This window comes from Rhincodon typus, chromosome 7 (assembly GCF_021869965.1).
Source record: "Rhincodon typus isolate 14 chromosome 7, sRhiTyp1.1, whole genome shotgun sequence".
Lineage (NCBI taxonomy): Eukaryota > Metazoa > Chordata > Chondrichthyes > Orectolobiformes > Rhincodontidae > Rhincodon > Rhincodon typus.
In genome coordinates, this window is record NC_063338.1 from 26,089,448 (window position 1) to 26,114,267 (window position 24,820).

At 40.1% G+C, this 24,820-nt stretch overlaps 1 protein-coding gene across 1 annotated transcript in view; it reads right to left on the reverse strand.

Moving 5' to 3' along the window:
- kcnh3 (potassium voltage-gated channel, subfamily H (eag-related), member 3) overlaps positions 1 to 24,820 on the reverse strand; it is a 546,526-nt gene that overhangs the window by 83,988 nt on the left and 437,718 nt on the right. The window lies entirely within an intron of this gene.

The following is a 24,820-nucleotide window of genomic DNA, read 5'->3' on the forward strand; positions in this document are numbered from 1 at the left end:
ACAGGATATGTTCAACACATTCACCACACATAGCTGTTTAAGCTACATATGTATTGGTAGGTTTCATTTCTGCAACACATTAAATTCTGTCTATGGAGAAATATAGACTAAGTATGAAAAATGAGGTGATATATTTCCAGACCACTTTCTGAAACCAGGCATAATAGCTCCAGGGCTTAGTATTTGAATAGTGAGGGTTGAGAATTGCTGTATCATAAATCTATGCCCTATCATACTGGAACACAGCATGGTGATATAAGTATCACTGAAATAGAGACCAAATAAAGAGTAAATGACCCATGTGGCAGCTACAAGAATGTTATATTTACTGAATTACGTTGTGTAGAGGTTAACTAACTTGCTTCTATTGCATTTTTTTATGATTGAAAATCCCAGTTCTCAAAGATGTGATCAAGTTATATTTTTTTCTGAACACTACCAAGTAAGTTATTTAAAAATAAGTGATGCATTTATACATAACAGTCTCACTGGAAGTAGTCTTATTCTTTCAGCCTGTAAATTACACACTCACATGGCAACATGAAAATCAAGATTTTACTGCCATCTCAACAAAGCTATTTTGTTTTAAATATAGTAAAATTAAAGAGAGAGGAGGAAAGTTATCTTTTAAAAGCACTTTCACTTTTTTTTGTCTAGTAAAGTATATTGTTCAGGGGTTGGTTATCTCAGATGGCTGGTTTGTGATACAGAGTGATGCCAACAGCATGGGTTCAATTCCTGCACTGGCTGAGTTTACTAGGAAGGACTCTCCTTCTCAACCTCTCCCCTTGCCTGAGGTGTGGTGACCCCGAGGTTAAACCACCACTAGTCATTTCTCCCTCCTTCTGAAGGAACAACAACCTTATGGTCTGGTAAGACAATGGTGATGTTATCTTATATCTTTAATGGCTTCATAACCTATAAAATTAACCAACTGATCTCAGACCCGGATAAAAAGCAATCTTGCTTGCGTTAGTAAATTCCATGTTAATTATCAGTCCCAGGTGTAGATTCTATGTTTTGCCAGAGCGGAATCCTATAAAAACCTGAGCGATGTGGGTTATGGTAAGATTTGTGGCAGAATTGAATGAAAAGTCCAGTGAGGACTATCTTAGCCTCAGGAGCAATGCACTGCAATTTTTGTGCAGTTGCTGAGTGCTGGTGCGAGTTTCTTACTAGAGCTACAATTAAAGGGCATTAGTCGATGTCCAACTTATCTCATTAATTTCTAACTTTGTTCACATATCATATATATATTGTTTTATATGTAAAATTCTCGACGTGGAAGTCAGAGCGGGCACCTGGTAACATCAGCTCAACAGTGCTACGGCCAGCTTTCATGTTGCTCAGCTCCAAACAGCATGTCTGGGATGATCTACATGCACCAGTCACATGCACCCATTGTCCATGGACTATGGCATCTGATATCTGACAGCTCTTCACAATCGTGGGGGCACCTCTTCAATCCATTCACAAGTCATCGAGGAAGCACAGAACGACATTCCAGGGCACAGCAGCAATTAGCACTGAAACGCTGCTGCAAGGACACATTGCTCACAGAAATAGAAACCCAGCTTACAGATTGGATACGGTTGCATCTCAGAGCTGCTCACTTGTTTTCCAGTGCTCGCTCACCTGGATACTTACAGCATTTCTGCCTTGCATTGCCTTGTCAGCTAGGGCATTCACGTCAAACCGGGCAACTTGCCTTGCTGGTCAGCAGTTCTCGGTCAAAGGGTCGAACATCTCAGAGTGCAGCAGTGTATGACATCAATCTCATACCAGCAATGTTTTGTGTGCAGCAAGCATGGAAGCCATGTGTCAGAGTCTTAGGGGAGTAGTCCTCAGAAGGTCCATCACTCACGGGCTCTTGGGACAGTAAGTCAAGGGCAACCTCCAACAGAAAGCTTTTAGAAAAGGCAGTGGGGACAGTCTCCTGGTAGATATCCACTGAGTGGCAAGTTGTTCCAGGCATGACACCTTGTAAGCTGGGGATAGTTTTGGAGATAAGAGATGCCATGGGACTTGGTAGTTAATTGATGAGGTACATTTGGCAAGTTTGTGAGAGATCCCATGGCAAGAAACCCTCCAAAGAGCTCGAAACAACTCACATTTAGCCAAAACAAATGCAAGATTCAGCCCAGGGAGTTGAGTATTTAAAGAATTATGGAGGTGGGACTGGATCAGGGTAGTGTCCCAGCTCTGAGTCACTTTCTTTGGGGCATATTTAGGGGTGGAGGGAAGCCATGGCTAGTGTATTGGGACAATTAAATGACACGGTAAGGCTGCTCAGCAGAATTGGATTGGAATTTCCCAGTCAGCAGGCTGGACTCCCACTTAGGCCGAATCATAGAGAAATGTGCAGACGGCAGAATGGGAAGGAGGTGTGGGGTATATGTTTCAGTGATCAAGGGACTCCCTCCCCCCAGTATACCAGTTGGGTCACAGTTGTGGCTGTCAGCCTTTCAGTAGATTGATTGCTCTTCCACAATCTGACCTAGTGGCTTTTTAACGATCAAAATTTTAAAAATCTCTTCAGAAGGTGCTCAGCTTTGAGGTGCCTTTTTGTTCATCACCGGCTTCCAATGTGTCATTGTTGGAGGGGTGTCTGGACTTCAACACCATCAATGTGATGGTGAACATCCTGGCCCATAATAGGAATAATTCCAAAAAAAATCTGACACAAACACATGAGAACACTGGAGGAACTCAGCAGGTCTGGAAGCAGCCGTGGAGAGATGGCAAGATGGTTCTGAAGTAGAGTCATACCAGACTTGAAACATTAACTCTGATCTTTGATTGACTGGACTGTGATTGACTTGCTTTTTAAAATCACATCGGGTATCTATACATTTGAGGTAAGGTCCCAGAAATTTACACAACGTCCCAACCCCAGAATAAACAACAACTTTGTTCAGTTCTGGTCTCCTTACCATAGGAAGGATGTTGTGAAACTTGAAAGGGTTCAGAAAAGATTGACAAGGATGTTGCCAGGTTTAAGATTGCATAGACTGGGATTATTTCCCCTGAAGTATCGAAGGCTGAGGGGTGACCTTAATAGAGGTTTATATAATCATGAGGGGCCTGGATAGGGTGAAAAGCCAAGGTCTTTTTTCCAGGGTAGGGGAGTCCAAAACCAGAGGGCATAGGTTTAAGATGAGAGGGGAAAGATATAAAAGGAGCCAAGGGGCAATGTTTTAATGCAGAACATGGTGCATGTATGGAATGAGCTGGCAGAGGAAGTGGTGGAGACTAGTACAATTATAAAATTTAAAAGGCACCTGGATGGGTATATGAATAGGAAGGGTTTAGAGGGATATGGGCCTAATGATGGCAAGTGGAACTAGATTAGTTTAGAACACCTGGTTGAAATGGATGAGTTGGACTGAAGGGTCTGTTTCTGTGCTGTACATCTGTATGACTCTACGACTGCGATTACCTCTCGGTCTCACTATAGAAATAACAACTATGGCCAAAAACTCTAATTTATGTTACTGTAAATTCAACTCATTCAGTGACTAGTTTTACATGTGACGTAAAATTGTCACGAAAATGCAAAGGAGAAAATTCAGAAAATGTATTGCCTGTGCTGGTTTATCTTCACCTAGCTTAACAGCACTACTCCTGGCTGTGACGACCTATTGTTATCTCAAAAGCTTCTGTAACTTCAACTGAATTGAAGAAATGAAAATTAAAATGAAAAACATTTATCCCCAGTTTATTACAAAAATAAAACTCCACGAAGAGTGGCAGTGCTTTGGCCTTGTGGAATAACAGAATCTACACAACCTATACAAAACTGGTGAGAATCAATTTTTACACTAATGAACACACTGTTATTGCAATAGACTGAAATCAGAAGCGGATCAAAGAGAGTTCATTATTCGGAGTTGGACAGGATAAATTCACAGCACAGTGTGTTTTAAAATGTTTGCGAGTGTATTGATGAAAAAGAAATCATTCTGTCTGCAATTTTCAACAGCACTATCTTTGAGGTAAATAAAATAATTTTACACAATTGTAGGAAGCTAATGCCAAACAAATGGTCATAGCAATCAAAATATGTAGGCTTACACTATCCCATTGTGAAAACTGGTCAACCCCTGTGTGTCCCTTGACACCAGAAATAATTCACACTGTTATAGATTTTCACTTTCTCTGAGTAAGTGTCTTGGTGTGAATTCTTGATTGTAAATTTAAGCATAAATCCTTCCTTCAACCTTACTGGACCTTTAATTATCCACTTGCTTGAATTTTATGGCAATAAATTGACTTTTTATTCTTAATTTGTCTTCAGTGCCAAGTTGTTGTCATCTGCTTTTGTTTGCTATCTTTTTAGTTTTAGTTTGTCTCTCCTTCCTTTACAATCCTTCATACTGAGATCGAATGGAAACTTCAAAGAATGCCCCACTCCTAAGTACATCTGCTCAAGGTTAATACATTAACGTCATTAACATCACTACAAAAAATAATCAGAAGTATGAAAATCAATCATCCTGATTTTTGGCATGGGGGCCCACATCTCCACACTTTCTCACACTATTCAATATGCCATACTTCTGTTACTAACCTAGCAGCACATCCTGACACTTAGAACTCCCTCCTAATGTACTGATGCTATGGCTCACTCACTTTGTCATATACTAGCCATGCACACACATTTCTCACTGCTTCCTATGTCTTCTGCTATTCAGCTATGGCTTAAAAGAAGTGGAAGACATTCTAGAAGATGAATTATTAAATGGCTTAATGCTCACTGTTGACAGTTCAGACACTGCCATTGCGTATATATCAGAGGATACTACCATTGGATGTACATTAGAGGATACTGGGTATCTTCTGGATATACATTGGAAGATATGCATCTAGGGTGTTCATTAAAGGATACCGAGACAAAGCATACATTAGAGGATACCAGCACTGCATGTACGCAACAGATCAGCAGAAACCTTCAAACTCTTCCAAACACAATGCAGCTACCTTGCCTGTAACTTTATTCTTTTCCTTGCTACATTAATAATGTAACTTACAGTGTATTTGAAGGCTACTTTGGTTTTTTAGATGAAATTATTATTCTATTTTCTATGTAATCATGCATCAATTAGATTAGGCTGAGGGTAACATGTGATGATTATGTGTTCTAGGCTACATGTTCCAACCAATTGGAAATGAAAGGGCGGGAGTTTCAGTTTCTTATTTATGAGAAGCCATAAGTATTAGTTGTCAAGCAAGTATTATTCGTTGGTACATTTATAAATATAATTACTACTGCAATTTTAACATGCAACATGTAATGATGTAAGGCAAATAACAACAACCAGAATATGTTAGAACCTTTCTGCCATGTCTTTGCTGTTTAAGTAAAAATGGGGCATCCTGTAACAATATTCTTAGGTAGTGCTTATCAAAGAGGAAAGGAGTAGCAAGGCATTTATTGGTGGCTGGAACAACAATTCAGTATTTTTTATGATTAATGTACATTTGGTCAGAATTCTGAGATCAGGGCCTTGTACTTAGATAACTTACGCAGATATTTATAAAGGTCAGTCCAACTATTCCGTAGCATGCCATTATCAGAAGCAAAATATTTGAGCTCTTTTGAAAGGGTGGGCGCTGTGAGGTGGTGAATCCTCTTTGAGTAGGGAATGTGTGCATATTCAACTGAATGGAAATAGTCTATGAACAATTATTTACTAAAGCTTTTTTAGAATATCATGAGGTCTTGAATGGAGCTATATAAGTGCAAGTTCTTTCATTATTCACCTTTCATTCAATTTAACATATAACTTCAAAAGTTAACATGACCTGCCATGTACATCCAATGCCTCCAGTACATGACCTGAAGTTATGAGCGTTACCTTTTTAAAAAGTAAAAGTATGATTAAGCTGCTTACTTCCATTTCCCAAATTATAAATATCCTAATGCTGGGTTCAACATTTAGGCTGGAATGGTAACTGCAAAAACATATGAGAGACACTTTAAGAGATTCAATGGTTGTGCATTGAGGGTTGGAGCATGCAGTCTGGTGTTGCTAGCTTGTTAATTTCACTAATTTTTCATCTTCCCATATGTCCCACTTTTGTAAGTGCTTCTATATTGCTTCCTTTGCTCAGCGAGTTCTTACTTTTTAATAACAGAGTCTATCAGGCCACCTAAATCATTATTAGTCAACCCTGAAAATGTAGCTTTTCAATCAGCAACATTGAACACTGTGAGCTTCAGGTTAGATTCACAGAATACCTACAGTGTGGAAGCGGGTCATTCAGCCCAAGAAGTCCAGACTGCCCCTTTGAAGAGCACCCAGAACCTCTCCCTACCCTATCCCTGTAATCAAGCATTTCCTGTGGCTAATCCACCTAGTCAGAAAATCCCCGAACAATATGGGGAAATTTAGCATGGTCAATCCACCTAACCTGACTGTTGGAAGGAAACTGGAGCACCTGGAGGAAACACACAGACATGGGGACAATGTGCACACAGACGGTTGCCGAAGGCTGGAATCGAACCTCGGTCACTAGTGTTGTGAAGCAGCAGTGCTAACCGCCATGCCACCCTGGCACTCATTCTGGGCATTGAATTAGCTGTATCCTCCTAAGTTTAACTGGCTGAATAGCTACTAGAGAATTGTGACTAGAGTATTATCGATGTTATACAGTGGATGGCTGTTATTGCTACTGAATTAATATGGTGGACAAAAACAAGAATAAAGTTGGGAACTCATCGTTGTTTGAACTGATGGCCATTCAGTCTGCCCAAAAGTAACTGAATTGACTCACTAAAGAAGTGGGGTAAAAAAGGAAAATATTTCCATGAGTGCTCTAGGAGAACAAGTATTGAAAGTATTGGAGTGTGAAATTAATAAAAATTGCCAGCTCTTGTAGCCACTTATATCATAAAAAGCTTTGAAATTCATCCATTACACCATGGTACACAAATTCTGAGTCCATTTTCCAACCAAATGTATAAACAGAGATTGAAAATCTTCTAGATCACCAAAATATATTTTTTTAAGTGAGCAGAGGAAGCACACTTTTAAAATAAAGACAAAACCTTGTATTTATATACAAGTGTAATAAAATGTTGCAAAAAGCTTTGCAGGAACTTTTACTTTACCTTATGAAGTAAAATCAGATAACAAGCTACAGAAGATGTTATTCGCACCGGTGACCACAAGATTGGTCAAAGAGGATAGTTTGAAAAAGCAACCTAAAGGAGGCTAATGAGTTGAAAAGGTTTATGGAGGAAATTCCTAAATTAGGATCCAGGCTATGATTTCCAATTCTGGTTGGTCAACAAGAAATTTCATCATGTAATCTCCAGCTTCTATTTCCCAACACTGATCCACTCAGGCTTTAACACCCCTTAATTTTATAACTGGCAAACAAAAGTATTTAAATAACAAAGTACAAACAAACCAACAAGAAGCAGGAGTAGGCCATTCAGCCTTTTGAGCCTGCTCTGCTATTTAGTAAGATCATGACTGACCTGGTTGTGATCTCAAGTCTAACTTCTCTCCTACCCCTCGTAAACTTTCACCACCTTGCATATCAAGAATCTTTGTCTTAAAACTATTCAAAGACTCTGCTTCCACCACCTTTTGACGAAGGAAGTTTCAAAGACTCACAACCCTCTGACAGAGAAAAGAAAAATTCCTCACCTCTGCCTTCAATGGGTAACTCCTGATTTTAAATGGTAATGTCTACTTCTGGATTATACCACATGAGGAAACACCCTTTCCACATTCAACCTGTCAAAACCCCTCAGGATCTTATATGTTTTAATCAATTTACTGCTTGCCTAAACTCCAGTGATACAAGCCTAGCCTATCCAACCTTTCCTTATAAGACAACCTGCCAATTCTAGCTATTAATTGAACAAACCTTCTCTGAACTGCTTCCATCGTATTTACATCCTTTGTTCTATAAAATCACCAATAATGCATACAATACTCCAGACGTGGTCTCATCAACACTCTGTATAATTGAAACATGATTGAAACAACTCCACAGAGGCCGGTATCCCGTCACCACGTCACCCTTTATTTACAGATGAACAGTCCTTGACTTTAGTATTACCCCTTGAGAGCCAGCTATCAAGGTGTCAGTATCTCTGATGCTCCTTTAAATCTGTCAGCCAGGGCTCCCTGATTGGACCACATTAACTGCCCCAATCTGGGAACTCATATTCTGTGAGGTCCAGCTGGCTGACCTCATTACAATCATGACAATAATCACCTATTTTTGTGTTTGATTCCCTTCACAATAAATGACAACATTCTATTAACTTTCCTAATTACTTGCCGTACCTGCATACTAGCCTTTTGCAATTTGTGTACTAGGACACACACTTCCCTCTGCATTTCACAACTCTGCAATCGCTCACCATTTAGATTGTATTTTTTTTAATTTTTCCTTCCAAAATGGACAATTTCACATTTTCCCACATTGTACTACATTTGCCACATTTTTGCCCCTAATATATATATACAGAATATACATATCTATACAGAACTCCATGGTGGCCATTGCTGGTGATGAGGCTCATGACCCCAAACTTTCAGACAACTCCACTTGGGGTCCTGACCCCAAAAATTGGCAAGTCCTGTCGTACAGGAAGCATTTTATAATGTGAAAGTTTATGCACCATTTCTACTGGTTATGGTGTACCAAACAGGATACATGATTGCACTCATTCACTTCTGATGAACTTTAATTTTTTGATTTGAAATTATGTACAATGCGTTGCAAGTTCTAGATGAAATTAACATTTCTGATCTTTGATCTCAGATTTCTGAAAGCAATATTATCACAGAATTATCTACTAACGATTGATTGATTAATTAATTTACTGCTAGACTTACGAAATAGGGGTCTGGGTTTGGCAACACAATAATTTCAGTAATTGCAAAATGTAAACTGTGTGTTTGAACTGCTTTCTCTGTCCAAACAGGTTTGTGGTATTCAGAAAGTCCTTCTTATTAATGAGTAACTTAGGCGTGTGAGTCACCTCTGCAATTACTGCTGCCTATATAAAATCGTTGAACTAAGCTAATAAATGCAACAATGGTTGACTATTGGTTCAGGTTTAAGGGGATATCTCTGCGAGACGTTGGATAGGGGCAGGAAATGTGCATCAATAATTAACTAAGGGTATATAAACCTGCTGGGTAAATGGAAAGTGGATTTTGAATTGTTCTGGTAAAATTGTTTGGAACCATTGAGCTGAATTTTTCTAACGCCGTGGAATTGACTTTGGATGTGATTGGAGAAGGCTGGAGTTTTGATGGAGTTGCATCAGGCTGGCTCTGCAACAGGGTCCCACCTTGACGTGCTTATTTCTGGTTGCCCATGGGCTCCATGCTGTGTCAGGAGTCCTTCAATACAGTGGCTTCACAGCACGTGGTCTGAGATGTGAAACTCTGGAGACCAGCATTAACTCACAGGACACAATCCTCCACAAGTGGAAGCTACTTCTGGGAGAGTGATGTCTCCACCAATGTTATACCTGATGTAATGGTAGCTGCTGCCCTCCTTCTGAAGGCACTGTCGTGACACTATGGGCTTTTCCGCTGCACGCCTCTGAGCAGCAACCATACAGCAAACATGGTTACAGGTGCCACCTATCGCGCTGAACAGATCACCCAATGGGAAAGCGCACTTACTGTTCTTAATTGGACAGCGTTACTTTCTTTGCTACCTCCAGGGCATTACGACTTACCTGACAAAATTTGATCAATTAAGTCAGATGACCACAACCTTCATTGCAGACAAAAGAAGAGAAAGTTTAACAATTAGATATAGGGTCAGAAGACAAGGAGACAGTACGTGGCTTGAGCAAGTGGACATAATGCCAATAGGACATGACACTTGTCTAGTGAAAGAACAAGACAATACTACTCTGTTCAACACTCAACAAGTGATATGTGATCTATCTGGTACTGTAAATGATTGCCAAAACAATAAATATTAGTCTCTGCTGTGTGTAAAAAGAAAAGTAAAATAATCACAACCAATTGGTGTCAGATCAAAATCTCTTGCAAGTGTAAGGTCTATGAGGTGCACAGTGTTCCAGCAATTGCAACTGGCACCCAGAATTACAATTCAATGAATTGATGTGAGTGTTGTTATTTGAAAGTTTGCTGATAGTTCTGGAGAAATAAATTCTGTTCAGTTGATTTCATTCAGTGACTATGCCCACGTTGGAAAATAAAACTTCATGAGTCGAGAATGTACACGAGCTTTCCAATCACGTTGTTAACTGATTCCACTGAGATTTACGCTACCAATGGAATAGCTGAATTCAGCGTGCAATGTTGTTTTCAAGATGACAGAGTTAATAAAGTTTTCTTCCTGAGATTTTCTGTAGAAGGATGTTTGTTGAGGATTTTCTATAATTTATAATACATTGTCTTCAGTCTACGACTGAAGATCTGCAGGTGGTGGAAAAGTATTCTGCTCTCTGGTAGGATTATTCATTACCTCGATGAATACTGGAAGTAGTGTTCGATTTAGGAGGCTTGAAATTTATGTATGAGCAAAATGTTCTGAAGGTTAATTTGGTGCACTTCTGTTGTATTGTAGTCAGCAGTTTAAATCTAGGCTGTCTGCTGCTTTAAATGATTGCTGTATGTATCTGGCACTGATTACTGGCTGCAACACCAACAGGGAACTATTATGAGTGGCTACGATTATTCAAAGCCCGCCTGGGCATTTTAAAAGGGGTGAGACACTGTAGCTACAAAAATATTGGATTCTTTAAAACATGTGTATCTGATATTGAGGAATGACTGGACATATGAGATAGCTTGCACCAAGGTTTTTATTGTTACAATGAACTTGGTGCGAGACATGGAAAGACCCAGAAACATCTTGTATTTGTCGTGACATAGGACTGTCCACACTTAAAATGTTGTGGGAACGTTTGGCAGCAGTTGTAGTTAATGTCAGTGTTCCAGAAAGATTGTCAGTTTTGAAACATATCTCTCTCCTATCCTCATAACTGTCTATAATTTTTCCCCTTTTTAAACAATGGTGGCATATTGCTCCACCCCCTCTGTCTAAAACTCTGATTTTGTAAGAACCACAATACTGTTGTAAAGTTAACCAGACATAGCCTTTATTTCACACATTTTTAGATGTAGTATGGAGTGGGAGGAATACTTTGCAGCATTGGCACACTTCCAAATTTTCAGGGAGTTCTCAAATCAAAAAGGGTTAGGAGATTATTCAATTAACAACAACTTGTTGACTAAACATATGAGGGGCTACCAGGTTATCCATTTCCTTGCTTTTAAGAGAGAGTCCAACAGATTTAATCTAGAATTAACACACTGGAATTCATTTGTGGGCATAACTGGTTGGCTAGCCAGCATTTCACAAGTCACAAGACAGTTTTTCTCTTTGAAGTATTTTGAAGATCTTCTCAGGAATCTTGTTGAACTGTAATTTCTGCTTTTCTTTTTTGACAAACTGAAGATGATTATTTGCAGGCCGCAGAAAATGCAGGTTGATAGCTGTCTTTCCCAATCCAGAGGCCTTTTCTTTGTAGCCCAGAGTTAGAGATTCTGATATTATCAGTAGGTATTGTATGAAACAGAGTTGACCCCTTTAACTGAATGGTATTTCAAAACTGTATTGTTGAAAGGCAGCTGGATTGTTACAAATCCTCCCCAGGGGGCTGAGTAACAGTTATCTATGAAGCAATGGTTTGAATTTCAGACATCCAACTGCTGATGGCCCATCTCAGAGGTTAAGTAGGAATTCATAATCACATCATCTTACTGAATAAGAGTGGTTTGCAATTCTATTGCATATGGGTTTTTCTTGGAGACAACTGCTCTCTGTGTCAGTTTATAATGCAATAATTTAGGTTCTGTGGTGCAATGGTAGTGTCCCGTTATTCTGGACCAGGAGGTCCAGGTTCAAGTCTCACCTGCTGCAGGTGTGAGTCACAACATGTCTGAACAGTTTGTTGAAATAACTATTCCTACATTGTGCCATTTTAAGGGCTCTTGTAGTGCAGCGGCAGTGTTCCTACCTCTGAGCATGGATGCCCACGATTAAGACCCACGTGCTCCAGAGGTGATTTATAATCTCTCTGAACAGTTTAATTTGAAAATATCCATAAAGCAGGAGTAAGTATTCCAATCCTATTAGGGTGTACATGAAGTGATGGTTGGCTGACTTTGATATCTGAGAGACTTCTGGAAGAGTACTAATAAGTCAGATCATGTGAGAACAAGGGCTGCTTAATGTGATTTTAGAATAGTCACTTCATATTAAGGTTAGGTGTTTAGTAGAATTGGAGTAGTAGTAATCCTGCAGTACAGGAAGCAGTTTAATGATCTGATCTGAGTTGTCAAGGTGAGCGGGTTCATTTTCAAATGCCATACGATCCTGGTGGCATCTGTAGGATTTCACAATCTCCTGCCCATAATAACATCTCCTAAATGACCAATGCCCAGGGCTGCTATTTAAGACTATTTTGCTAGTGATTACAGCAATGACAATAAGAGGCCGTTGTATTTTCTGCTGCGGCTGGATTGCCAGGTACAGGAAGTCACAGACTGTGCATTTGTGGCAATCTTAATGTGACCCCAGATCAACAGCAACAAGCACAAACTGAAAGGAATTCCCCTTCATTAATGTACAGCTACCATATAACCACTAGAAGATTTTTATTTTTAGCTGTGAGCTATCCAGAAAACTGCCATGATGTCATTTTCTTCCAATCCAGCAAGTTCCATTTAATTGACTCTGACATCATTACTACATCATCATCATCATTCTGCTTCTGATGTTACACTGATTACATAACATCTTTCCCGAAGTCTTTATCCCCTTACATTTACATTGCAAACATTCTCTGATCTCATTCTGCTGTTGAGGATGGTCTGTTTGCATGAGGGTTATTCCCCTCAGTGGTTATGAACCTTTCTTCTTTCTCCTTTCTCTTCTTCTGAGAACCAGTTCCACACTTTTATTGTTTTCTTGTTCAATTGATATAAATGCATTACAACTTCCCCTTAGAATTTCATGATCTATTTCATTCCTATATGATCTCAGTTGTTGTGTCTTTGCTGAGATTACACCTTTCCTCTTTTGATCTAATGTCCATACTCCCTCCTTGTGTGCAGATCTGATAACTCTTGTACTTTTCATTGAAATTTCAAACTGAGTTGTCAGAGATGTAAGTTATGCCCTCGATGTCCTGTCTACAAGTAACTCTGATGGTGATGATCCATTTTACTGTGTGAGGATCAGTTATGCAATAATATAAGATTCAAGTTTTCAATCTTCTTCAGCAATGTTTTTACAACATACACTCTGCTCAGTTTCTTCATTTGTTTGAGAAGAAATTGCTCGCTTACAAACTGCAGATCATTATCTGTTACTACAATATCTGGAAACCCATTCTCTCGAGTGATTTTATTACTGCATCTGCCATGACATTGTGACTTCAATCCATCTTGAGTAATGGTCTAGGATGATAATGAAGATCATCCCTTTGAACACAAATATATCCATTCCCATGCCCTTGACGGAAAAGTTAAAGGTTAAGGTGGTTACTTTTTTGCTTGGCTGTTTACAGCACATTGAACACAGTTAGCAATCATTTCCTGGACTGATAGAGAAGTACCTGGCCATCAGATTGATTGTTGCACCTTCGCATGATTCTGTAATTCCAAAATGTCCTTGATAAATTTTTCTAATTTATTCCCATGATCTATAATGCTGGACTTTTATTTCTTTATTTTTCGTTTTTTTTCCCCCAAGAAGTTGTACTTAAGAAACTGTACCTAATTACCTTTGTACATAAGATGGCACCACAAGTGACGACTTGTAAGCTGTACTCATTTGAGAACATGTGACAATAAAGTTATTTCTAATAAATTCTCTAATATATCTCAATTCAAAGAGCTCCTGGTATTGCCAATCTGTCACTGAAAGTGAACAAGTTATTACCGACAATGAACTGTCTGTACTGTTAAAAGTACTAACGTGTAGTTGGATTGTTAGTTAAACTGTCCGATTTTTCTTCCAGACAATATTTCCAGATTTGTATACATTCTTCATCTCATTGTTGTGCTCCTATATCTCTTGCAGATCCCGTTCAGTAGTTAGCAAATGATTTTTTTGGCTATAATCTCTTCAATTATGTCTCAGTCTGTTTGTTCCATTCTATTTGATGGCATTCTTGATGGAATGTTTACTGTTGTTTGATATTTTCCCTGTATATACGTTCTGTATTTGAGATGAACCACATCAGCCTCAATCTTAACTGTTGAATTCAAGCATCTTGGTGTTTTGTTTGTGTTCAGAAATGTGGCTAATGATCAGTTTCAATCTTACAACATATAACCTAGGTTGTATATAACCCCATCACATAGTTTGAACATTTTTCACATGTAAATGTTACTGCTCAAGTTTCTTTGGCATTTATGGCATCATGTTGTTCTGTTACTGTTCGTGATCTACAAGCACAGTCAACCAGTCTATAGTTTCCATCTTTCTCCACTTGAACGAGTACTGCCCTAATATCACTGAGGATGCATCATTTGCTATTACTGTCAGTAAATGCGGATCGTAGTGTTCTAAGATTTCTGAAGAGATCAAGAGTGGTTTCATTTTGATAAAAGCTTTTTCCTGGTCATTGCTAACCATGGTGTAAAAATTGTCTCAAAGGCTCACTAACCTCAGACAATTCGGCAGAAACGTGCTCATGATGATTTAACATCCCAAGGAATCATGGAAGTTCCTGGGCTTTGAAAATTCTCCTATCACTTATGTAGATCTATTTTAATTCCAGTAGCTTGGATAACATGCCTGTGAAATTTTACCTTTGGTTTGGAAAATCACATTTCACACTCAATGATCTATCAACATTCTGTAGGGTATGCTTGGCTAGTCTTGCAAGACTTACTTCTATTGAATCCATTGGCTAAATCCCATGTTCCATTTCTTTGTTTAAATCGCACAGAATCTTATCGAACTATTGGGATTTCGTTCTGTAACCATACTTTAACACCATCTTCTTGGCACAGTAACTGGTGAAACCACTCCTTGTCACGGCATATTCTCCACTGCTTCATTAACTTTGAGTGATTGAGGCATCCTTCTTGGTGTGGATCAGCGCACCGATTCAATATTATTCCATAGGATAATGTGATATTCTGTCTTCAATTTCCCCAAACCTGAGAACTATTTTAGTAATTCACTTTAAAATCAATTTACATGGTCCGTGTCTCCAGTGTTATCAATTTACAGATGAATCTCAGCTTTAAGCATGCCTTTCTGGTTAATGGAGAACACTGTTGATTCTGAATGACGTAGAGATATGTTAGGACTTCCTTTTCCTCATACCCAAGCTTTGCCATGAGTTGGCCTTTTACTTTTAATGCTTTTCCTGCAGAACCTTGCAACTTTATTGAGGATGGCTGCAATTTTACCTGTTCAAATCATTTGAGATAATTTGATAACAGCAAAAGACTGGCTAAAATTGCAAGTTTAAATTGTGTACGGTGTCCGTTTACTTTCAATTTGACACTAATTTTGTTTTCAGAATCATTGATTTCTGTCAAGAAGGACTTTTTATGATTTTGTGATGTTTCTACTTCTTGAATACCCCTTTGTTTTAAGAATGTGTCCTTTTGCTTCACTGTTGTCAAAGTTAAACTGACAGGCTATTTTAAAATGATCCTATTTTCCACTGTAATGGCAGTGTGCTCTCAAAGCAGGACGTTCTTTTCATTTGTGTGGCTTGTTCCCATCATATTGAGGACACTTGAAAATGCTGACTGATGCCAATTTCTCCATTTTGCCAGGCTGTGGTTTATGTTCTCTTTCTTCCTTGCAGCCTGTGAACTGAATTGCTTTGTTCTTTTTCTATCCATGGTATCTCAGTTTCCCCTCGAACAAACACCCCATTCTGTTTTGAAGCTCCACTTACCTAACAATCTGCTCTGTCCAAGGGCAAATTGTCTCTGGCTTATAAAAGTCTAATAGGCCTCATCTGCTACCCCAAATACAATCCAGTCATGAATCAATTCTGCCTTCAATCCTTCATAAGCACAATTCTCTGCCACCCAATAAACATCATTATTGAACAACTCCATGTTTTCACCTCACCTCTGTCTTCTTCTATTGAACTTTGCATGCTTGACAATTAAATACCTTCAAACATTGAAATAAGCATTGAACACCCATTATGCCTCTTCATATGAATGCTGCATTCTCATCAAGGTCTGAAGTTGCCAGCACATTTTTAGTGCTGGTTCCCACAGCGTAAAGTATTCTACAGACTTGGTCCTCCAGTCTTGCTTATCCAAACCAGTAGATATTTGTTAGTTAGTGAGCTTTGTTTCCCCCCAGTTCTTCCACTCTTGCACCTGGTACCATGTCTCAATTACGTGGAATATTTTCTAGAGTGGTATGTTTGCTTCCCTGAGGTCTGCAAATGTTTCTATATTTGCCATAACGTCTGATCCGCTGCTCACTGCTTCAGCTCAGTGCTCACCATTTTCTCACCATTTTGTAATCTCCTACTCTTCTTGTGGTGGCTCAGTCATCCTGTGTGTCTTTGAAAAAAATATTCTTCCGTTCTTCTTGAACATGAGGTTTGCTTTGTTTGCTGACTTTGATGCTTTGTTTTGCCTTTTCCATTGCCACCATGTTTTGTTGTTTGATTATGTCTATCTCTATTTAATTTTGCAAGGTCATTCTGCTGGAGGCCATTGTACCTTCTGCAAGAACTCTTTATTTATTGGCTTGATAGGATCCTGCAGACACATCCTCCGAGTTCTAGAACAGAACTTCTGCTCCCTTCCAGCTCTTGTTAATCATGTGATTCTGATCGCATTTCTTCATCATCATCATTTCGCAGGCATCTGATATCAACCCCATTACTCCACAGGTGCCTTCTCACTATCTGTCTTGGACCACACCAGAAGGGACTTGTTGCGTGACATCATCTGGGTGGTCTTCATCTTCTGACAATAGCCACTCAGAAGCTCTTGTGGGATCTCATGATGAAAGTCATAAATTAGAACCGACAAGGTAAAAAGTTGCAAGCCATAGCATGCAGGTAGTCATATTTCAGTGGTTGGTGACATTGATTCACCGTTAGTGAGTGCTCAATACCATAAGGCTGTTGGTCATTTAATTCTGTCACCAGGCAGCTGGAAGGTGCCCATCTTGCCATCTCCAATGGTCAGTCATGCAGGGATCTAGTTTATCCCCAGCACTTCCTTCTGCACTGTCGGAGGGTGGGGTGAAGCTATCATTGGAGGATGATGTTCCTGGTGATTTGGTTCACCCTGCTCTCCTGCACTCTCCTCTGCTCTTGTAGAAACAGACGAATGTGAGTTGGGGAATGTTATGTGCAGGTAACTGTGTGAGGGACAGGCCTAATGTTGCAATTAGCTGAGGGCAAGTGTCAGCGGTGGCTGGTCAGATCAGTTTCTCAGAAGGTAGCCAGGCCAAGGGGGGACGAGTGTATGTGTAAGCTATGCTCAAATGAAGGGTGTGTGCAAAAGAATGCTGTACCTCCTGCCAGTTCACTGGAACAGGGTGTCATTGCCCCTGATTCCATCACCCAGTATCTGCACCACACTTTTGACCAGAGGTTTGTCTCAATAATGTCACCGTCATGCACCGTTGTTGCTGCCCTTCCCTTGCTGTGCCATTCTCTGCCCCAGGATCCGCTCTCCACACCTTTAGCTGTCCCCTGTGGTAACTTGCTCACTGTCTGGTACATCACTTCACTCAGGCAATGGGTGAGCCAATAACAATACTTCAGGGGAGTTCCTCTGGATGATAGTTTTATAATTCATTGTAGGGAGCACCAGGCTGCTATACTAAATAAATTGGGAGTAAGGAGCCATTACACAAGACCAGTGGTATCTCTGGCAGTGGTGTCACAGGCACAGAAACAGCATGGGCTGTGAGTGCACCCCCTGGCAGTTGCTGTGGCACTGAACATGATCACAAGAGAAGACTTGACAAGGTACTGAAGGCCTTGAATGTGCCATGCCATCAGCTTTCCTGGCCCAATTGGCTGACCGAACCTCCTCTGGCACTGTATCCTGGAGTGTGGCCTCTTCCAACGATGCCTTGCTTGTTGTCTGTGCGCTCAGTTCTTCCTCCTGTCCATGAGAAACAGGGCACTCCTGATAGCATTTCCAAATGCAGCAAGATGGCAGGGGGATACATTTGAGAACTGCAGCCTTTGCCAAGTGATCCTCCATTTGTCCAGCTGTTGGATTAGTCCTGACACTTTTGACCATCAGCACCGCTTGGGTTCCTCTAAGCAGTCAGCTGAAACAGGTCAACATTACGCCTTCCCATCCTATTTGATTGGGAAACCTGGGAGTGAGTCTAGGCCCGAAACGTCAGCCTTTCTGCTCCTACGATGCTGCTTGGCCTGCTGTGTTCATCCAGCTCTGGACCTTGTTGTCTCGGATTCTCTAGCATCTGCAGTTCCTACTATCTCTAGTCCCATATATATGCTGTGTTTGAATTAAAAAGCCATTGACTCGACACGTTGCTCAAATCTCCATGTCCTAGACCTGCTGATAGCCCCTACACCCTTCACAATGCTGTGATCCAGTCAGAATATTAAAGTTCAGCCATCTCTCTTCCCCCTTGCACCCCTTCCACTTCTTGATCTGCTGCAGTCTGTTGTTGAGTCCCCCAGCTTCCTCAGTCATAACCTTGTTTATTGTCTATTCTTTACCATGTCTCCAGCCTCCATTTAGGTTTTCGCTACTTAGCAGATGAACAACACTGTGGCAAAAGCCTGATACCCAATTAAATGTGAAATGCATTTTTAATCAATGATATTGACCCTCCTCATGGTCTTTTCTAAATAAAACAGCAGGCTAGGATTATTGGGAAATTCAACTCTGTTGAAAATAATTCCATATTTCTATAAAGTATTCACTAGTGTTTTGATCCAATGTTCCAGACTGAGTATCTTGAATTCGAAGACAGCTGCCTCAAATTTATGTATTTTTTCAGGCAATGTTTGAGCTGCTCAATGCTTGGGGGATTTCAGATGCATTCTGACCTTGATTTTACAATTTAGAACTCGAAGATTAGCTTTTCTATCACCACTTGGAACAACACAGACTGCAATGTTGTGTACGTTTCTTCTAATTTCTGACAAAGGTGATCCCTATATTTTCCTTGTCACTATAACTGTCTTTCAGGATTGAGAGAGAGAGACAGAGAGAGAGAGAGAGAGAGATTTTCTTCCATAACAAAATATGTCTTTTAGTCATTTGGAACACCAACTTGCATTTATATCTAGACTTTAATATAGTGAAGCAGCCCAAGGTGTTCTTCCAAAAGGCTATGAACCAACTAAACTATAACCCCGTGGTAAAGTCATTAAGTCAAATGTGATTGAATACACATTGGCAAATTATGGCTGGATTTATATGTCCAGCCTCCATGGGAGGGCTGGCATGTGAGGAGGAGCCAAGAAAGTGTGTGAGATGGTTGGGCACCATGCTGTTTCTTCCTGCCTTTGTTGGTATTTTGTGAGCAGTTAGGCAGATGGTGAGTGGCTTACCAGAAAGTAGGCCAACTGAAACTCTTAACTGGCAGATTAATGTGGGAAGGAGGGTGGTAGTGGCACTTGGTGAGGCTGTAAGGTATATCCAGGTGGACTACGTGCAGTCTTGGTGCACAGGCAATCCAAAGAGGACACACCCCAGCAGTTTCTGCAAGAATCCGCCTTGCCTTCAAGGACAATGCCTATCTAGCCAGGGTCTGCCTGCCTGACTGATCCCAGCAAACCCACATCATTCACTTCTCTTCCTGGCCTTCTGTGAAGCTTCTTGCCCAAGTTCTGTTGCAGTTCCAGCAGTGGCCACCACTCACTGTGGCACTGCTGCGATGGAGAAGCTGCTGGCTGGTTGCTCTTGAAGACAGACATGTTGCCTCAAATGGGCTGAAGCCATACGTTCAGGCAACTAATTGTCTGAACCACCTAAGATACAGCCGCATAGCTTCTACTGCTAGTATAAGGGGGCTTGTTATCAAACTTCAGGCCAATGGGTTGGACAGCCACACCAGCTTCATGTTAAAGCCCAGCCTGTGATTCATCAGGAGTTTGGTTTTAAATGGGGATGTATTGGAACTCATCACCTTGCATTTCTCTCTTGTAGAAACTCCAAAGTGTATCTCTTTCTCTGAAATTATGCTTCTATTTACGCACCCAAGTCTGAAAAATGGGATCTACAATTTACTGATATTTATTGATACAAATGGAAAGTTTGGTATTTTGAGAACTGGTTTCAGACTTTCCAAAACATTCCATTTAGGAAATTTTCAATTATCAATTTGAAATGGATATGGATCCACATTGCAGGATAGAGTTATAACTTACGGAATCAGTCAGCACTATTAATGAAAAATTCTGATTTCAACACGGTGGCATTAAAATCCTACTGACTTTTAAACAGTTCATTCACAAAGTCTACCTTGAAAATGACTGTTAAGAGCTAAAGAAACAGCTTGTTTAATTTTTTGATTTATTTTTAATCAACAAGAATGTTTGGGATTGATTTTGACATTTGGTCAGCTGATCAGTGATTATGGACTGCCATAATTTTGAGACCCTGCCCTTATTTACATCGGGCAGGAGAAAAGCGGATACCACTGTCTGGCCTCCCACTGGCATGCCAGGATTGGGATAGTGGTTTTTGAATGCCTATTTTAACAAATACTTTGTACCTCACTTTCCAATGATATTTTGGGCCTCAGGAGTTCTGTGCATATTGGTACTTGGTGAGTGGGTGTGGGGGTGGGGATGGAGAGGGAAGGGGTGGCGAAGAGAGTTTTGGCATTGGCGGCACTTGAGACAGCCCATGAAGTATCTTTCTCTCATCAACAAGAGCTCATGATCTCATTATGCAAGGCAACCTTCAGGTGGGAAAACCATATCGATTTTTTGACAAAGCAAAATCGACTTCACATCGAAATGATAGTTACACTTCACAACAGATGTTGACTGCAGATCCCTGGTACTTCTTCAAATATTGTGCAAGGTCGTTAGGTTTACTTGTCTCTGCCTCTCAGTTGAGTCAATTTACTGACAGTTAACTTCACAGTTTCTGAAACTCAAATGCCATTTCACTACACTTGTTAAATCGCATTTCATTCCCAGAAGGGGTCATGCCCAAGCCATATTCAAGTTGACAGTTTCATGAGAATTGCAATGGTTTTCTTTATCCTTGATACATTTTGGCATTGCAAATACAAGCTGGGGATACAGGTATTAGTTACAGCAATGAGATGTCAAAACTTTTCAATATCAACGTACATTGCATGAATTTTGCTACACAAACTGAGGTGATATATTCCTCCACTGTGACACAATTTTTTACATTGTTAAAGACTAAACAAAATGGACTCCTCTCATTACAATATATGCAGAAATGAGGGGGACACTGTGCATGATGAACAATATGAAAGTACAACACAGTAAGTGATATGTGTTGTTCAGACCTCTATCTTCAAATTTTCAATACAATTAGCAGAACTATAAAGTGAAGAAAGTGATGTATGTTGCTGAAGCCTATATATTCAAATTTCTAAGCTAATCAGTAGAACTGTAAACTGAAGGAAAGGGTTAACACAGAAGCACAGAAACGTTACAGTGCAGAAGGAGACTATTTGGCCCATCGTGTCTATTCCCTAGTGCCAATCTCCTGCCTCCCCATATCCCTGCATATCATTTCTATCCACAGGGCTGAAGCAGGGTTAGAGAAATGTTAGGAGGAGGCCAGGTCAGAGAAAGAAGAGTGTAAAGAAGGGTTTGCATAGGGCTTGGTCAGAACAAAGGGTTTAGTGCAAAGCCAGAATACAGACCTGTGAGTACAGAGCCAGCACAAAGAAATAAGAAAGGAGCTGGGTGAGAGCCAGAACACAGAGCAGTGACTAGAAGCAATTACTACGAAAAGTATTCTGTTTATTTTCTTATATCATCCACACATTAGTGGTAAAACTAGCATTTATTGTGTATTCCTATTTGCCCTTGAGAAGAACAACTTCTTGAATGACTGGACTCTGTGTGGTGAATGTGCACCCACATTGCTGTTAGACAGAGACCTCCAGGATTTTGACACAGTGCTGAGGAAGGAATGATTACATATTTTCAGGTCAGGATGGTGTGTGACTTGGAAGAAGACTTGAAGGTGAGGCTGGTGTTTGTTCTCCTAGGTAAGAGAGGTCACAGGTTTTAGAATTACTATCCAAGGAGTTTTGGTGAGTTGTTGCAGTGCATTTCTCATAGCACACATCGCAGCCACAGAGCAGTAATGATAGATGGATCAAATGTTTAAGCTGATGGGCGAGATGCTGCTTTATCTCACAGTTTATTGACTGATGTCAGAACTGCTATTATCCAGGCAAGTGAAGAATATTCCATCATATTCCTGATGAGTGGCGTATAGATGGTGAAAAGGTTTTGGAGACTCAAGAGGTAAGTCACTTGTGGCAGAATGTTCAGCATCTGACCAACTCTTGTAGTTACTATCTGCACGCGGCTGGTCCAGTTACGTTTTTAGTCAATGCTTGTTGATAGTTCCAAATTTAGATTTATAGGACCTGCCACTACACATTACTGAACAGCTTCATTCGAGGACCAGTTATAGAGGTGCTTGTTAGATTTGGATAAAGGTGGTAACTTTCCTAGTCACGTGTGTGATCTGATTTGTCCTCATGACCTACTGTATCCACATACATATGGGCTATCCAAGACACATAAAGAAATGCCCCTTTATATCCTATTTTACCTATGACTGGTTCTGCCCAATATGAATTGGCCAAATGATTATGTGAGCTGTTGCAACCAGTTTAAATGAGCTTTCTACTCACACTGTGAAGAATTCCTTCACTTTTGCAAAGCCTTTATAGCTTTTTGGTCTCCTACTTTTTAAGAGCGATCGCATATTCATGTGCTCTTTCAACATTGCCAGCAAAATTTACTAAGGTATAGTTCAAGGAAGCCATTGACATCTGCATTATGTCACTATATCACAACAATCTAGATGTGCCATTTCTGCCTGAATCTGTGTTCCTTGAACTCATGAACTATATCAACTTTCTGCAGTTAAGTTTAGTTTCAATGACACCATGTCTGCCTGAATAGATGGTGTGACCACGGGATCCTCTCCATACTGAGCTCTTACTAACATCATAGTAGGTTACAATGAGAAACATGTCTTTGATGGAATGACCACTAACCTTCTACTCTTCACATATGTATGTTATGTAGTTGACACATTCGCAATATTTGAATCAGCAACTGCATCAAAGTATTTCTTCACACACGGCTTTATAGACTCCACCCTGCACTCAAACCTACCATTAAAATGGAACAATCAATTATGCAGCATTGAGAAATCTGCCACTGGGTTCTCAAGTTCTTGGCTACTAACTAACAAAAGCTTACACTCACAAATAGCTTTGACTTCTTGTATCCTTTTCGCAATTTCTTGTCTATGTTTGGTGTCAGGATGAAGTCAGGATCTAACTGACAGACCCAGATTGAGTGTCAGGGAGTAAGCTTTGGTGAGTAACTGCTGGTTATATCATTGTCAGCAACACCTTCCATCACTTTACTGATGATTGAGAGTAGAATGATGGGGCAGCGTTTGGGTGGAATAGATTTGTCTTTTTTTTTGTGGAAGGGGTTGAACTAAGCAATTTTACACATTGCCAGGTAGATTCCAGCTACACTGGAACAACTTGGTTAATGGCATGTGTAGTTCTGGAAAATAAGTGTTTCAGCATTACAGCTGGGCTGTTGGCGGAGCTAATAGCTTTTACTGTATTCAGTGAAGTCTGCTATCTCCTGTGATCACATGCAGTGAATCAAATTGTCTGTAGACTGGCTTCTCTCATAGTGGGGACCTCAATATGAAACCAAAATCCATTTGCCATCTCATTGTTGAAGATGGTTGAAGTCTCATGGAATGGGTAATTAAAGGAAGTTCAGAAATATCTATTATTATATAAGTAATATGCTACCTGCATTGAGGATTATACTGGATGACTTCATGCTACTCATTTGGTGTAAGTGCAACATCTGTCCTCATTTAGCTCAAATAGCTGCAAGAGAAGTCAGACACCCTTCCAGAATCATTTTGCTTTGAAAGAAGACAGTTATACAAGAAAAAACTTCTATTCTTCTATTCTGCATTAAAGTGTTCTGTACCATCTGCTCGGCTGGTAATGTGTAACGTATAATGTTGTTTTGTAACAATTGTGGCTGTAACTAGATTTTTGTTATCTTCACCAAAAGGTTCTGGCCTCTACTTGTTCATGCATGCAAAAGGAGCTGCAACAAAAGCTCTAATAAGTAACAATATAGATGAGAACAGTCTGCCATCTGTACTAAGGCCATCCCTATGGGACAAAATCCACAGAATCAAATACGACAGGAGTCAGCTGGAGTCAAGCAACCAAACCTGAGAAAGCATAAAAGCCAGAATTTTCAAACCATGGACCAGACCTACGGTCTCTGCATTATGGAAACTCTGATCTGTTCACAATGTGGCATTTGTCTAGGATGTTTAAACTACAATCAAGCTCCCAAACAGACTGGTTGCCATGCAGTATAATTGCTGTTTTCCAACACTGCGTGTAAACTTATCCAGACTTTTCTACTCATTCTGAGCTTCCATTTTGTAATATACCATGTCACCTGGATTATCGAGATAACAAGGTGTAGAGCTGGATGAACACAGCAGGCCAAGCAGCATCATAGGAGCAGGAAGGTTGACGTTTTGGGCCTAGACCCTTCATCAGA